Source organism: Lineus longissimus, chromosome 18, assembly GCF_910592395.1.
Source record: "Lineus longissimus chromosome 18, tnLinLong1.2, whole genome shotgun sequence".
In the NCBI taxonomy this organism is placed as follows: domain Eukaryota; kingdom Metazoa; phylum Nemertea; class Pilidiophora; order Heteronemertea; family Lineidae; genus Lineus; species Lineus longissimus.
In genome coordinates this window covers 14,301,638-14,319,200 of record NC_088325.1, presented here as the reverse complement: position 1 = coordinate 14,319,200, position 17,563 = coordinate 14,301,638, and the positions used below count along the sequence as shown (strand labels likewise).

Sequence of the window (17,563 nt, the reverse complement as noted above, 5' to 3'; positions counted from 1 at the left end):
TAATAAACTCCTAAAAATAAAAGCTTTTGAGCTTTGGAAAACAAATTGGGATATTTTCAGCAAACACAAAAGCACCCGTAGGGCTTTTCAGGGAAATGAAAACCCTTGGTGGTTTTTCATCAACACAAAATCCTTTAGAAGTTGGTCAATGTCTTTAAAAACCTTGGGGTGCATGATTGTTAGCCGAAAAACCCTAACCTTTATTCTCAATATTCAATATTGCACCATGCTTCCCCAATTCGGGTTACCCTGTCGTACGGCAATAGGACACCTTCAGTTCCTTCTACAATGTATCAGACATGTAAGAAATACTAGTAATATTTCATTTTCATTTTGAATATATCAACGAAAAACCGGATAAATGGTTTTCACCGTGTCGGGGAAAATGCCAGTTCTCGTTCTCAACTACCTACTACTTTACTTAAGCCTTCTCTACCATTTTTAGTCCCAAGGCCTGCCTTGTCTAATTACAGCCTGAATCTTCCGTCTTCGTTGAGGACGACACCCATGCAAAGCAGGTGAAACATATTTATTTGGAAATTATAATATTCGTGTCTTTAGAATAATGCAACGAAAATTACGAAGACAGAAGCTCCGTAGCCAGGAAATATCAACATAGGTATCAGCATGCCGTTCTCGCGGCCCATTTTCTATTTCTGCCCCCTCAGAGTTTGTATTCTCCTTTTCAAGCCGCAACTTCCTTGCCCGATGAGGATGAAACCAAATCGGACGATTGTGTCCTTGCCCAATGATAATGACCGCAGCATCTCATTTAAATACATCATGAGAGTCATCCCGTACCGCAGAATTTCATTCTGTCTTTGGTAATTTGGCTTCTTACGACAAACAAACATGATTATCAACAAAACGAATATACTGCAATCAGAAACTGGTGTTCGAGAGCTTTCCTTCGTTTGGCCATGGCAATAGATACTTTATTTCAATCTACAGAATCTTTCTACGGGTATTGATGCTGTAATATTTCGACAATGAAGTCTCGTGGATATATTTCCTTCTTTCCAAAGTAAGTCATGTAAGTTGTTATAATCCTATGTACTATATTTTGTATAATTCCCCGTTACTATTTCGACTTATTGTATACATTTACAGAACGTTATTGAGTTTATATAGAAAGAACATGATATTTCAACCTTTAGTCACGAAGTGGAAGTTGAACTTCATGTCTACAGGAATTAGGGGCGTCAGAATAGCTTTTAACTTGAAATGCTGTATGACTTTGAGCACTTAACTTTGAGATTTCCATCTGTCCTGAGACCTCGTTTACACAAATAAGACCCCAGCCAAGACGTTCGTGTGAACAAGGCTCAGCCAAGATCGAAAGCACATATGTGATGCTCGTATTCATCCAGAGTTTCAAGTCAAACGCAACACACGTACGTTGAACATACGTTGAAAGTAGGATTTATCTGTCTTGGTTGGTGCTTTTCTTATATTTCTCATCATTCATTATATAACTGTGACATTGGGTGATATGAATAAAGACTAGCAAATGCTTTTATCTATAACTCCACGTACATTTACACTAGGCCTTTCTGTACAAAATTGAAGTAAAAGCATTTGCTAGTCTTTATTCATATCGCCCAATATCCAACCGTCACATGACACCGTCAAGAGCCTACCTCATTACTTTGGTCAAGGTCCAAAGCTTGAAATGTTCTCTTTAATCTCACAGAAAACTTCACCCACATTCCAATGTGCTTAGTCCAAACCCCCAACTAGTTGAGAACAAACACATTGGATTTTAGGTCGGAAATCCATTCGATTTTTTCAACATTCTTTGCCTTCTTGAAGGTTTTTCGGTAAAATAAAAAAGAAGGTTTTAGTGCTTTTCAATTGCCTGAAAAAAAGTCTATAAGGGGTGCATATTTGTGTTGGCAAAAAACCCTTAAGGTTTTTCAAAAGCTCAATAATGGTTATTTCTTAGAGTGTCGAGGAATTATCTGATCATCCTGCGACCAACGTACGCACACACACACTCGTTTGCGGCGTATTCTTGGCATGACAAACCAGTGTTAAAGTTTTAATTAAACGTGATACAGTTCATCAAATATCTGTTAAAAATATTTGATGAACTGCATCATGTATAATCAACGAATGACGGAAAAGAAATCAAAGACACTAAAACTGTTCAGAGATGACAATAATTTCATCCTTCGTTCATTAAATATCCCGTTAGTGATAGCCATGTTCTGTCGTGATTTCTTCACGGAATATCGTCTGGCCGAATCATCAATCATCAGATGTGTTGACCCATGATACAATAGAGTCGGACATCCGTGTATGTCCGTGTCTCGGAATTTCAGATTCGCACGAAAACTGTCGCGTGCCTTAACCGCAAAACAAATCAAATTAAAATGAAATATTTGATTGAGCCTGATCAGATATGGGTCGCATCAACGATGTTTCAGTCGTAACTTAGCAATTACAGAATTGTTAAAGAACATAATGGTCAGTTCGTTCATTTAATAATATGTTGACCACAATAGAAAGCCACTTGTCGTTTTGCAAGGCATAACTTCCACACTCTTGAAAATGAAGGTTTTTCAGGTTTTGGAAAACCTTTGTGTGTGTTTTTCAGTGATACAAATATGCATCCCGTAGAGGTTTTTAAGGGAAATGAAGGCCCTTCGCGGTGAGGCTTAGAAAGCTTTAAAAACCGTCAGAGGGTTTTCATATCTCTTTCTTTATTTCAATTTTCCCGCCACAATCATATGCGAAGCCACTTTAGGTAATGCGTCAGACCATGTGTATGTTGACATCAGCATTATGATAAACAAATGACTTAACCTTACAATGATTCGACTTGCATGACTGGATGGTTGACCAAAGCTCAAATCTTCTTTTGTTGAGAGTAATTAGTAATACGAAAAGTCGGCCTTTCATCCTTTCATGACAAAAACTCTGCCACAGTCCTGATAAATTGATTGATCGATATTGATATAGAATTCGATAGATTTTAAGTGCATTGCATACTTATCATACATGTATTACAAATCATGTAACAAATGACTTCAATATCGTTCATAATTCTAATTGGATTCATGTTACGTGGCTCATGGCATGACCGAATATCGAAAGAAAATCAAACTTCGAAATATAGTGCAAGTCTGTGAAAAACCTCAAAGCGCTTGTCAGTTCATGAAAAACCCTTACTAGGTACAGATTTGCGTTGGTTATAAATCCATCCTGGGTTTTTCAAAAGCTCCAAACCCTTATTTGTTAAGAGTAAATATGTGCATTACAATTCATGTAACATATTACTTCAATATCTTTCATGATTCTAATTTGGATTCCTGTTATACGCGGCTCATGTCATGACCGAAAAACGAACTTCGAAATATAGTTCAAGTCTGTGAAAAATCTCAAAGGGTTTTTCATTTCCCTGAAAAGCTTTACTACATGTAAAGGTGCAGATTTGGTTCTAAAAAGTTGATTTAGCCCTGTTAATACCTGGCTCATGGCATGACCAAATATTGCAAGAAATCTAACTTCGAAATATAGTGTATATAATTCTTATAACATATTTCCTGTTCGAAATCTTTACAATCGACGAGAACAGAAAACGACGTTCCATGTTCTGGTTATATTAGATTTAATTTAATTGACGAACGTTTTCATAATCATATTCCATATGCATCTTTACAATAATATTTTAAATTCCAAATTTGACCTGGGCATAAGACGGATATAAGGAAGTCATTATCCCGGTCGTAAGCCATCTCCACGACGTCATCATTTCGGGCTTGTGCGCAGGTCCGATCGGGACTTTAAATTATTATTGTTCAAGTACACGTTGTTTCACAATTAGAAACGTTCGTCAGTTTAATGGAATCAAAGTTATGGTAAGACAACTGCAATGTACTCTCAAATTTGAAGACAATGGTGGGAGTCGTAAATGATGCCAGCGTATTTTCTGCCGCTACATCCATTTGAGAGTAAGGTCTTCGTGTCTTCACTCCCTCAGACTGAGTCTCTCGAGTTTCATCTGTTTTCCCTCGATTTACTGAATCAAATTACCCCGCGTGATTTTGCCAGAATTCGGCTGTGTATAAAACTGAATTGCACAAAATGTCTGCTGTTGGATGTAAATAGTGTCATCATAAAACGAGATATCATGCACCATCACTGCTCATATGTGACCTTATCCTCCAAATTTCCAACAGAAAAGTCTTACGATAAAAAATGTCACCAGTTTTCCGATACATTTTCAATTATTCCAAACTTTGAAGTCATATTACTCGAAATGGCAAAGATGTCGTCTGGCAAATTCTTCATATGAGAAACAGTTATGCAGTTTTCCAAATGGTATGGAAGCCATGTATTTCCTTTTGCTGTGATTGTGGAGGTGAGAGGAGGTTCAGGAATTCGATAAATAAATAATCATAGTTTAGTTGTCGTTTTATAGATCCCCATACGTCAAACAAAACTTGTTTCTTCAGTAAATATCTATAACTCCATCCAAAATATCCAAATAGAACTATGCCTTACTTTGCACTGCCTCACGCTTGCGCCGTCACGAACCCCAGATATATTTCGTGCCTGCCATTCCTGGGATTTTTCTCATTTAAAAAATTCGAACTGTCTATGCTCAGTATTAATAGAGCGATCATATCGGATTCCTATTTTATGACAGTTCGTCGATCGTCTAGACAGACGAATTGTCGAGGATAGCAGCTGCTGGGAATATATGGCTTTATACATATGCCTTCGTACTATATGCCCACTTGTGGCAGAAACTTTACATCTAATCGTAATGTTCCTTCGTGAAAGTGTCGACAAAACAGTTCGAGCCAATTACAATCTTAGAAAAAAACTTCTGAAAAACCATAAATGATTTTTCTGCCAACACAAATATGCGCCCGGTAGGGGTTTTTGATATTGTGAAAAACCTCCAAGGACTTTTCACTTCCCTTAAAAACCTCTGCGGGGTACAAGTGTTGTGTTGGCCGAGGAACCAAGATTTTCCAAAAGCACAACAAGTTTATTTCTATAGTGATTTAGGACCGCACACCTTATCAAGTCACTATATTTTTATCGAAAGATTCTATATCCAGTATTTCCAATCATGAGTCGATAAATTCATATTTTGCGACATTGGAATGATAATAGGATATACATGCTTCCCGAAATTGGTGGCTTGCATTGGAACTAACTTTTTCCCCCTTGTCCGTCATTAAATGCATTCAAGTGTGTTGGTCAACCATGACTATCTCCTTTGTCCCTCCACCATAAGGCCTAGTTCCCCTTATGACATCACTATTTCGGACACTCAGCGCCCCATTTCTGGAAAAGTGTATAAGATCTTGCAGAGCGCTTTGTACTGTACAACTGTCATGTCTCAAAGCGCTTTATACTAATTCCCCAAGTTAATCCAATAACGATTTTATAGAAGCCAGGGAGCGCACATATAGCGCTACATTTGGCCATTTCAGGCCAGTTTAAATTGTCACTTGGTGAGTCTCTTACCCTGCCTGTCCTCCGGTCGACACTGCGGCAACATCTTTCCTAAACGGCCCATCGATTTAAACAGTGCGTGGATGTCCCTGTGTTAGTCTTTAAACAATTGTAAACTAGAATTTTGTGAATTTATTTCTGTTCTATTTAAGTTATTCAGTTCCTATCACTTAAGTACCGTAACTTCTTCGTCAAATATCCCCCTGGACTTTGGCAGGTCAACTCTCCAATAATTGAGGATATTTTGTCGTATTGAAAATTCTTGGTTTGTCTTTTCTGTGTCACGTTGGTAACTTACTTAATTCGTGGTAGATGCTTCCCTCCAAATTCTCGCCTGATTGGTAGGCCTATATTCAATGCTGAAAACAAGCCGTTCTATGTTTAGCAGCAAAAAGATATTTGTAAAACTTAGCGCAGGCCTAGATATAAAAACCCGCATAACATATTTTGATAATTTTGGTTTTGTTATGTTTGTCAAGCTGCGGTACTTGGTTTTGCAAATATATTCTTTATTCCCTCGCGTCATTGGTATATTTAGCGCTGACAACGAAATAACATATCCATTTATTGTGCATAATGCAAAGGCGAGGAGGCTGCAAACAGACGCATCTCATTATCAGAACAGTTAACTCAAAAATGCGGTGACGTCACGCGCGTCCTTGAGCGTTGTGGGTGCATAAGTAGGTGATACCAGATCTTTCCTGATTTTTAAGAAAGTTTCGGCAAATCTTGACGAATATTCCGAAGTATGTTAAGGAAGGACGTTGATGTTTTCAGATTTCGTTCATTCGTCCCTTTTCCGCTTTAGTTTTTGTTGATATTTCGTTGTATTAGTCGAAAACGGAGCTACATCACCGTTGAGCTTCCTCCCAAAATGGCGGGATCGATTCTGATCGAATTTGACCGTATTTGGACCCACACGGGCCCCATATCCACCTCAGCCTTTGCGAGCACATACCACAGGTTCACTGCGAACGGGAAAGCGTCTTCTTTCACAGGCAACTAAACATGGTGAGTTTTATAGAAGTCATTCGAACACTTAACTTGAAATCCATAGTAGCTTCCGCTTGTCGACCAGGAGAATTTGTCCCTGTCACACTCAATCGATTTCGACATTCTTTATTATGTCAGCGCTGCCAATGGCTGCGAAGAGATGCAATGTTGCTTGCATGAAATCCACTCAAAATTAAAAGGTTTGAGCTTCTTTCAGCCAACACAAGTATTCACCCCTTTGTGGTTTACAGTTACTTTACTAACGCAAAATAATTTTGAGTTGTGAAAAACATCATTACCCTGAAAATGAAAAAGCCTCTACGGGTTGCGTATTTGTGGGCCGAAAATCTCTAAAAGGTTTTTCAAAAACCGTTATTTTTAGAGTGTGGAGGGGTGCATCTAGTTTATAATGCCCTCACAGGCCGACTGAATATTACTAAGGGCCGAATTTGAGTAGTTTGATGGCAAAGTCAGATCAGAAAGTGGTAAGTTATTTCGACACTTTATGAATAGGTGTGAGGCTCATAAAGTCCCCGCTCGTGGATGACACGCAGGCGCAGCTTACGAAATTGCTAGGTACCACTCATGCCATTTAAAGCAGAAGAGAGAGCAAGATGAATTCGAGCAAGTCAGATTTTGTGGCATGATTTACCTTGTATAAAATCGGTGCTGTGTGATAGCCTCACGGCTATATCCCTGCCTCTCTAAGTCTTCTATTCGCTGATGCCTTCCAAGGGAAAAGTACTTGTACAATTCCCTTCATCAGAAGCCGTGGAGAATATAGTTGCTATGCAATTCCAAATGCATTCATTCTTGCGAACATACTAAAGGCCTACACAATTCGAGTACTTGTACACGGCTGAGAATTCAGTGCTTTCTGTGTCAGTGCGCAGTATAATGCATGATATAATTTCAATAAATTCATTTCACCTTTCCTGAAACCTTTATAATCTATCATAAACGAGTGATCAAACGATAGCCTTTCATTTCTCAAAATACTTTTCAGGGCAGATGAACAGTTTTTAGGGGCCACTAGAGGAACAATCCTCATTCTTGCAAAGACCTTGCAAGACTATTAACCTTGAAGCGAATCGCACCCACTGCCCATGCCTGAGCGCCACTTTGCGAAAACGGGCCATACAACTATCACAGGTTCATTCACAAGTTTTGTTTTACTTTTTATCGCTTATTCAAATGAACTAACAGCCCATTATTTCTCATAGTTGGCACGCTTATGATGGTTCAGTCGGTACCAGGGTACGGTATTTTCCTGTTGTTATTCACTGCAGTGGAAATCTTTGAACGAAATCAAGGTCGAGTTCCAGTCAATGCCAGTACTCTATATATAATCTGATATCACTGATCAAAGACCGGTTCTGAGTATTCAATTCAAGCTAGAGATTCCATGCACATGGCCGTGCGATGCCGTTCAACATTTTCAATTTCTTGACGACGCCAGGTTGTCCGATGGTCATAACATCATGTTCAGGAGTGACCTTTTTCACATGCTCAAAATCTCTTACGGTCTTTTCATTTATATTAAAAACTTCTATAAGGGTGCATATCTGTGCTGATTGAAAAACTCTTAAAGGGTTCATGATGAGCCAGAAACCCTTAGTTTTTAGGGGAAAAATGTTGTCATCATCGATTTCTATTGATTCTCTTGATGGCGTAAAGATTGGAAGAGCGTCAACTACTCCATCATTTTGTACTTCACCGGATCTGTCCGTCTTTAACTCTTCTATGACGCATATTACCTAAATGTCGAGACTTCAATCATCTCAAAAGCCATTACCTGACCGCAATCATCATGGATTGAAAATTATAAGCATTTGCACTTAGCTATGAGATTTGCACTTGTGGCTATAAAGATTATGTTGAAAAGGTGTCGATTGGTATATTTTTCGACATGGTACTGCCACAAATTCTGCAACTCGAAATGTTAACATCCGGATTCTACCGTAGAAGGGCTATTTCAATAATGTCAAGATGTCCTTTTGCCGAAAGTGACAGGTTTCTTTTTCGTAAAGAGTCCAGTAACACACTCGACTTCGTTTTACCTCATTGTTGGTCCTTTTGGCAAAAAACAAACAAATCTAAAATAAAATAAAATAAAAAAAGTAAGGGCGCGGATAAGTTGAAATTCGATAAAGTACATCTTCGGGTATGCGGTTTTCATGTAATTTCAGTGAGGCAGCCTGCTAAACGAGGCTGTTTCATTTTTTGCTGATTTCTCAAATAACCTTGTAAAATCGTAAATATTTTATTTTTTGAAAATCTTTCGCAAATCGCAGAAATTTAAAAGGCGCAAAACTTTGCACTTTACTGTGGCATTTTCAATGAAAAAACATAATGCTTGCCACAAAACCGTCAAGTATTACTTACATAAAGTATCACTAGTGAATGTGCGGTGCATTCCGAATGATACTTACAAACCTCAAGTTATGAATCATGTATAAAAGTCGCATATATTTTGCATTTAGATATTGACCCTGCGGTCTGTGTAATCGGGTTGATATATTTGCATTTTGCATCCAAAGTCCGGATTCCAACACCAAGTGTCCACTTATTTAGCAAGATCACTTTTATGACGCATACCACAGTTATGCATAAATGCATTATTAGAGAGGGTGATGATTCCATAGCTTGGCTCCTATCCTTTTGTTGCATGTCCAACATAGTATTTGATATCTCTCTACACTGCGGCAATGTTCAAATCCATATTTAGTACGTAAATGTATTGAGGCAATTAGAAATTTTTAAATTTGATTTCAAATTTTACGAATGTGGAAGGCCTAGAAAATACTATGTACCATTTAGCGATTAGCGATTGGCCGGACAATGCCGCAATTGCCACGTTAATGGAATATCATGACAAGTCGATGTGTGTTACCATAAACCATAAATCTATAATATTCATAGTGTTACGACTAGTACAATTTCTTGTGTTATTCGAAAAGTACCGCGAAAGGATCTTTTCGTAGTCTAACTTTCTGACCTTATAAGCTTACATTGTTAAAAGATTTATTTATTGATATGGCAAATAATGTAGGAAATAATGCGCTGCTATTAGCGGGATAATGATACACCTGTCACGTGAAAGGATATCATTACAAATCAATGAGTACAACATGCAATCACTTCATGTTATTAATGTGCTATTGACCGAATCAACATGTGGTCATGACGAACTGGTAACTGATGGCGATTCAATTCAATGATAATGTCATCAACGAAGTTTCAACAGAACGGTTTCAGGACTAGACTTGGGAACTGAATATAAATCGCTTCGTGACAGTACAGTTGTAAAATTTAAAGTACTACATAAGAATGTAAATTTTATTTCATTCAATTTCAAGATCAAATTGATAAACCAGAATCGAATTAATACCACTGCGACTATCTGTTGTTCGTTATGTCCTCCATCAAAGTGGCAACCACAAGAAACATTCCACACCCCAGTTCTCCCTCTAAATCACAGTGAGCTATATCAAAACGACAAACTAAGAGTGCAGACTTGATTCCAAGAGAATCCAGTCGAACTTGAGTGCAAATCCGCCATGGCTGTCGTCATTGGTGCCAAAAACTTTATCTTTATGCAAGTTTTCTTATAGCGTCAGGAATATACCGAAATCTCCCAGCCAATCTACTACAGGACAAGACAGAAAAAGTGTCCCATCCTCGGTCCCCTGTCATCCATAACTGCCCCACAATATTTTATTGATGATTTTCCCTCAAAATTTCTTGGCAAAAGTGCTTACAGATTCCTCACCTATAAGCTGGCACAATGTCATTAAAACATGGATTTCAACGAAAAAGGAGGCAACGTTTCCTTAAAAACAACTATAAATTATTGCTAGCAAAGGGCCCCCATCAAAGTGGTAACCACACGAACAATTCTCAACGAATTCAACATCATGGTGATGATCGCTATATTTCACACAAGGCTCATATCGCCATATCTTGGCTATTACAGGCGAAGAAAATCTCCACCCAACATGAAAACCTCCGTGGTTCAACGGTTAGAATGCTGAACTTTCGATCTGGTGGTCACGGGTTCGACCCCCCGTGAATCCACAATTTTTCTATTTTCTTTTCCAGCTCTGTGTTGAAGGCTCCCTTCTGTATACCAAGAATTGAAAGCTGTATCATAGACATGTCATGTTTCCTAAGACTAGAAGCTCTGATGTATCCTTGCATTCTCTATCATCATTATGCAAGTACTTCGAAGGTTTTTCAGCCAAAACAAATATGCACCTGTAGAGAGTTTTTCAGCGAATGAAAAACCCTCGGAGTATTTCATAATCTCAAGTGTTCTTTCTTGCTTGCTACACAAAAGACACCATTGCCTGGCGGTGGCCAACCATACCAACGCTCTCTTGGTTTACAGCGACAAATGAAAAGTATGAAATAGACAAACGTTGTTTTACTTCATCTTCGGCTTCATAAGAAAGGAGTGAAATCACAAGCTGACGTCTCATCTTTCTCCCGTCTTGTAACTTAAGATTTATTGAAAGAAACTCTAATTCTTGGTCCACTGAGAGAGTTTCTTCAATCGTGATGCTTCTACTTCACAAATGATGGCAATCTCTTTCATGATTATCAGTTATACTATTACTTTGTGGATGTATATCACAGCCGTCGTTATGTATTCGATAGGCAGTTTCGCAACCCTTCCAAAGAGCTACCAGCGACAAAATACGAAAAACGAAGTATGTAAAATGCATTTCTTCGCCGACTTTCTTTGAAGATTTGCCAGATTCCTTGAACGACTTAGTATAAAAGGTGATATACGAGTTCCGCTTGAGTGAATTAGCATATAGGCCTTGATGACACCACTCTATCTCACACACCGTACTTTGTACTTCTTCGTCCATACATTTTAGACATACATGTATAGGCTTTGTAGCTTCGGAAAACCATCGACGGTTTTTCGGCGATATGCACACCGTAGAGGGTTTTTTTGCAAAATAAACAACCCCAGATGATTTTTGATATTCTGAAAAACCTTAAAGGGGTTTTCATTGCTGAAAAGTCTCTGCGGGATGCATATTTGTGTGGGCCGAAAAATCTTTCAGAGCTGAAAAAACTTTATTTCTTGGCGTGTATGGATTGCGAAACCTGCATGTAGAGAGGAAGATCGAAGTCTAGACTACCTGAAATATTTGTGGTTGATTTGTGATTTTCTTCCTGTTGGTACAGAAATCTTGCCAGCTAATTTTGGATGATTACCCTGCTGTTTGTGGTAAGGTGATATAATTGAATAAGGCAGTGTTACAGTTTAGCGATTTTATCGCGCCATTGAATCATACTTTATTCGTATACGCTCTTTGAGATAAAGACTTTGAGCTTTCGAACAACCTAAACCAAATATGAGCTCCTCAGAGGTTTTTCGGTTAAGTAAAAAGACCCTAATAGTTTTTGAAATGCTGATAAACCTCCAAGGGTTTTTCGATTATCTGAAAATCCTTTCAGGGGTGCATATTTGTGTTGGTCGAAAAACCATAAAGGTTTTTCAAAAAGACGAAAAACCTGCTCTTTTTCTCAGTGTGTACGTTGACAAAATGTCATATATTTACCCTTTTAGAATTCGTCCTAGGCGAGGAAACTTTTCTTAATTTTAGATTTTAAGAAAGCTATAAGAAGCACCCTTAAGCAGATTGTTGACCAGGCGGCTCACTTGTCAGTTTTCCCGTTTCCTCTCATCTATGAGGGCAGATTTTTAGAGTGATTCTCATAATTCAAGAAATAGACGACGTTAGCGAGTATGTTATAGCTAGGCTGTTGGATCAAAACATGTCACAACACTACACGAGTCCAAAGACATGATTGTATTCACAAAGAAGGAACACACAGTACTGTATAAAATCGTGTTCATGTATTATAATCATATCAATACGTGCATTCATATCAAACTGTATCGATGGCCTCATCAATCAAAATTAATTCTGTAATCAGAAGTATATTGCGCTGTTCATTCAATTCAATCAACATTACATGCAGGAAAATATGAAAAGTTTGCTGTTGTATCCAAAATAACGTGTTCCGTAACGGGTGCAAGGCCATACAGTCATGACAGTACGCACCATCATTGGAGATGACGGTGACTGCATCATCAACGAAATTTCATCAAAGACTGCCCCCACTATCGTTCAAAATATCTTAGATCGACAGTAAAGTAGCATTTAGTCCTTGAATTATGAATTTTTCCAACGAAAATTTCCTAAGTAAGAAGAAAATTCGTTGTAACGTATCAGATAATTAGTCCGTTGGTTTGAAATGAATCCCATATTACTTGAAATTCTAAGCGAATCCGCATCTCCGTGATGGTGATACCGACAGGTGTCTCTAGCGTCGGTCCTCGAAATCTACCGCATTTTCTAGCCTTTTTGGAGTTCTTTCTCAATCAAAACAATCGGAATTAAGTAAGTAAGTAATTTTTCATGTTAACCTGAAGCTACGACTGGCTTTGTCAGTATCTCTGGGTCACGGTCAGCTGGGTGAAGTGGAGAATATACAAGTCTGAGTGACATCAAATTTTCTTTTCCAGCTGGCAGAAATGATCTTGTGGTGATGCCCCTGTACCTTCAGGCAATAGCCATGTAAAGTTACGAACTACGATAGCCATGTACATGTAGTTACGAACTTGAGAAGTATATTTTAGGCCTGGGCTTTTTCACAGAAGATGTTCTAGAGACCTTTCGTATGACATGTATAACTTGCATTCATTTCTCTAGAATCCAATTTAACTTTTCAAATTCTTCCTCTATCTCGTCTTCCTCTCCTTTTGCTCTGTCGTTTTAGTAATGGCCTATCTCGTGGTGGGTTACGGGAAATAAAGCTTTCTATGCTTTGGAAAAACCTTTAAAATATTTCGATCAACACAAATATGTACCCGTAGAAGTTTTTCGATAACACGAAAAACCCCGAAATGGTTTTTGAGATTCGGAAAAGTTCTAAGGGTTTTTCGTTTTGCTGAAGATCCTCGGGGTGCATATTAGTCTTGGTTTCAAAAGCTTAACAACCTTTATTTCTAAGAGTATATACCTAACGTTAGACTTAACCAAGTCATGATCGACAGAAACATCCGATTATTGCATTGCCAAGCCATTTTACAACCGTCAGACGATTCTTGTCAAATCGGCAACCAGTTGCCTCTCCTCATTCCTTTCCGATGTCTTTTTCTCCAAACTGTTTCGACTCGACGCCTCTCGCCTTGTCTTCTTTCAGCGTCCCTTCTCTTTATAAGTCTCAATATTACTACTGAAAGGGTCAAGCCAGGTTCAAAATAGACTAACTTAAGCCCACACTGATATTCGAGGGATCTTAGTTGCAACTGATCGTAATTGTAATTAATCGACTATGTTGCAATATCTTTTGCATTTTTTAAACAGTGAACATTCCATAAGATTATGCAATGATTATTGCTGTACATGATTGTATTCTCAGATGAATTTATGACATGATACTTATATGTGGGAACTACTTGGCTCTGGTGAAGAAGAATCCATTAAACCAACAACTATCTTAATATTATCCAAAAGCCTAGACACAGCTGCCCAAAGATAGTTCGTTGAAGTCAGCCATTACACGACACACGGCTATGGAATATTTTTAGTTTCTCCGACCTTTTTCTGCAATATTTTGCAATCATCCGAAAACAATATTTATTGGGCTTACCCAAAGGTCCTTCCCGATTCGACTGTGGTCAATTCAGAAAAAGGACATGTTTCAACACCCTTTCTTTAGCAACTGCAGGTTGGGGCTGAAGGCAGTTCACGGAGTGGGACCGGAAAATCCCCAACCCTTTTTCCTGCCGTTCCCAACACTTTTAATGGTCAATGTTTCAAACGTCCTGGGATTGCCGCCTGCAAGAAATCGACGAAAGTAACCACAACAAGAAGACGAGAACATTCACCGATAAATATTGCGACTTATCTTCCATCTTTTCCACTGTAGTTATAGTAACCATAGAAATAATTTGCGGTGATGTATTTTTGGTTGGTGTCTTTCTTTATCGAGGAGAATATCATGTTCCCAGATCCCTGTGCCACGTACTCAACATATCCAATTCGATGTTAATGTTATGTAATTGGGTTCTGGATTTATAGGGGATGTCCTGCATAATATCCAGACGGCTGCATGTTTAGAGATTCTGCTCTCGTATCTAAAGCATCTGTATGTGTGTCGTTGATCACAGTCCAGTATGATGTAATTGTCTATAAGATTTCCTTCATCTTATTCTTGCATGCGATTTGAAATTCGTAAGCGATTTTTGTCACTCTCAGAAATAGCCTTGATGAGTTGTCTTAAATAGTTACGTTCTTATACCTTCGCTTTAAGGTCTCATGCAACAACGTAGTGTCGAAATATGATACATGGGGGAAAATCGGCATTCAGTCCCAGGTCAAAAATCCACACAAGGCACTTATACGATTCAAATTTAAGATTTTATTCAGATTCGTGTACATGTTCATGTACATTCGTGCCAAGATTCTTGTAAAATTCTTAGTAAAGATCGTAGATAATCTTATTAGAATCTTGTGAAGACTGCACATGCACACGTGTACAAACTGAATACGATCTTAACTAAGAATCTTATGTAAGATCTTAAACACAGCAAACCAATCTAGAATGATCTGGATCGGTCAAGATCACTGGTTCCGTGTGAACGGCCCTCACATGTCTGCATAGGTTATGGTATTCCAACCACTTCAAGCACTTGGGTTGATACCAATTATTGGGTTGGGTTGGTACCATAATTATTAAAGGACCATAGGCATTATTAACTACATTTTTGAACAAGTATGAGAAAATGGTCTTAGAAAACGTTGGTGAATAAAGTTATGAGTATGATGCACACATCAAAATAATTGCTGCGAATAACACGATAGGCCACCTCGCCAAGACTTCTTTTTTTTCGTAAGAGCACCGAAATACTCATTTCGTCAAAATGACCGTCATCATCAACCTAAACGAATCTTACATTGTCGAATTGGTAACGGTGTGACACTGACGGACGGTAATAAACAAATTGAACAACTATAGACCTATACATGCTTCCCGAAATTGGTGGCTTGCATTGGAACTAACTTTGTCCGTCGGCATTCAAGTGTGTTGGTCAACCATGACTATCTCCTTTGTCCCTCCACCATGAGGCCTAGTTTCCCCTTATGGCATCACTATTTCGGACACTCAGCGCCCCATTTCTGGAAAGGTGAATATGACTTCAACTATGAGAGTGGATAATGGTCGTCTTCAAATAAGTAAACTTTTCGAATCACCTGAGTTAAAATGGAATGTTTTCGATTTAACTGACCACTCATACTCACACAAATCATATTTCATAGCGCGAATTCTTGTGAAACTAACCAGGATTCTCAAAGGCAACAAATCATCGAGTCGTGTTCTTAAGTGAATAAGTCGACACCCATTCCATTCTATGCAATTCTCCGGTTCCGAATTTGGCATATTCTTGTAACGAAGGTGGTCTATCAATTGAAGAAACATAATTCACTTAAGTGGAATCAAAATATCGCTATATTGCCAACTGTAATAATAATTGAAGTCAGATTTAGTCAAAGATTTAACAAACTATAATTGAGGCAATTGAGAATAAGTTACAGATATACGATCAACTGTAAGTCAATCAAGAATTCTCATATTGTGATTCTAAAAGGAATTTAAAGTTTTTTCTTGAATGTTTTAAAACATGATTTAAAACGTTATTTAGGCTATATAGCATTAATATATCAAATTTATATGGAAAAAATCTACATAGCATCACTCGATATAGAATCTAAATAAATTTTCGTTTACAAAATATCAAGGGAGTTATTTTACAAAATCTATATAGATTCGATATAGGCCATTTTCTTCATAAATTATCCAACGGAAATGTTGGCCTATGTAGTTCTGTTGGTCATGAATTGAACGAAGTGTGTGAACGAATTGTCACTGCAAGGCTATAAAATCATCATAAAATCCATGTACATCCATGTGTCCGAAATCAACTCACTAACTGTCGATATTTTCCACTTGAATATCTAATCTGGAGAGCGATGGGTCGTATACTAGGAAATAACTCGCCTGATCAGATAATATAACCGATCTGAACTTACTTTCCTGGTTAAACAGACTAAGCATACAAACTATCACAGACCGTACGATAATACTGAACAACGCCGACCCAGACATCGAAAAATATTAAAAATCCGTCCGTGTCATTACATTATTGGTCTGACATGTACTGGGTGCTCATGATCTAAATCATTGTATTACTACAGTCGAATACTTTAAACGTCTGTATGTGGTCTGCGGTTTATCTGGTTCGTTTCCTCAATGAATATTGATTACTAGATGTTCGTAGACTAAATATACAGTTATATTTGCATTGCACTTCAGTTAAGAGTGGAATACATTTCAACGATGTACAATTTGTTATGTAAACTTTTATATTGTCTTCATATAATTATACTAGAAAATTCTATATGATGTTATGTAAACTGTTATATTTTCTTTATGCAATTTTAATAGAATTAAATCAAAAAGTGATTTAATTCTGGTAAAATTGTGTAAAATATTGTGCACTGATTAACGTACATTCGACAGTGCATTTTACCGTGAAACACATGCTACTTTTACCTGCTCCTTGATACACAAACGTTATACGAATTTGAAATTTCGTTGAGTCTGATTTCGAATCCATTTGGTTCTGAAATATATTGTATATGAAATGCTAACAAAATTATCGAACGCCCTTCGCATAGTTCCGTTAAGCAGGTAAAGGTTGAACGGAGGAAAAAGTGGCAATTTACAATTTAATTTATGCGCCCAGACGAAGAAAAACGTGACAGTGTTTATTAGTGATTAAGGGGCGTACGGTACCTGTTCACCATGGCGCAAGAGAATGGCTGGTTCAAAATTGAGGTCTTCAAGAACATCTTTGCAAGAATATTTTAGATTCTAAATTGGGCCTGTTCATAAGACGGATATAACGTCGTCGTTATCCAAGTCGCAGGTCATCACCACGACTTGAATACCACTTCATTATTTCTGCCTTATGCGTACATGTATAGGTCCGAACCGGAATTTA

At 37.9% G+C, this 17,563-nt stretch overlaps 1 protein-coding gene across 3 annotated transcripts in view; it reads left to right on the top strand.

The window, feature by feature from the left end:
• Window positions 1-17,563, top strand: part of LOC135502178 (uncharacterized) — a 54,626-nt gene that overhangs the window by 8,432 nt on the left and 28,631 nt on the right. The window contains exon 1 of one of the 3 annotated variants that reach the window (XM_064794808.1): window positions 6,151-6,486. The exons of the other annotated variants lie outside the window; for them this stretch is intronic. The gene's annotated coding sequence lies outside the window, so the exon portion shown is untranslated. Of the gene's footprint in view, window positions 1-6,150; window positions 6,487-17,563 lie in introns of those variants that run through there. 3 annotated transcript variants of the gene reach the window in all.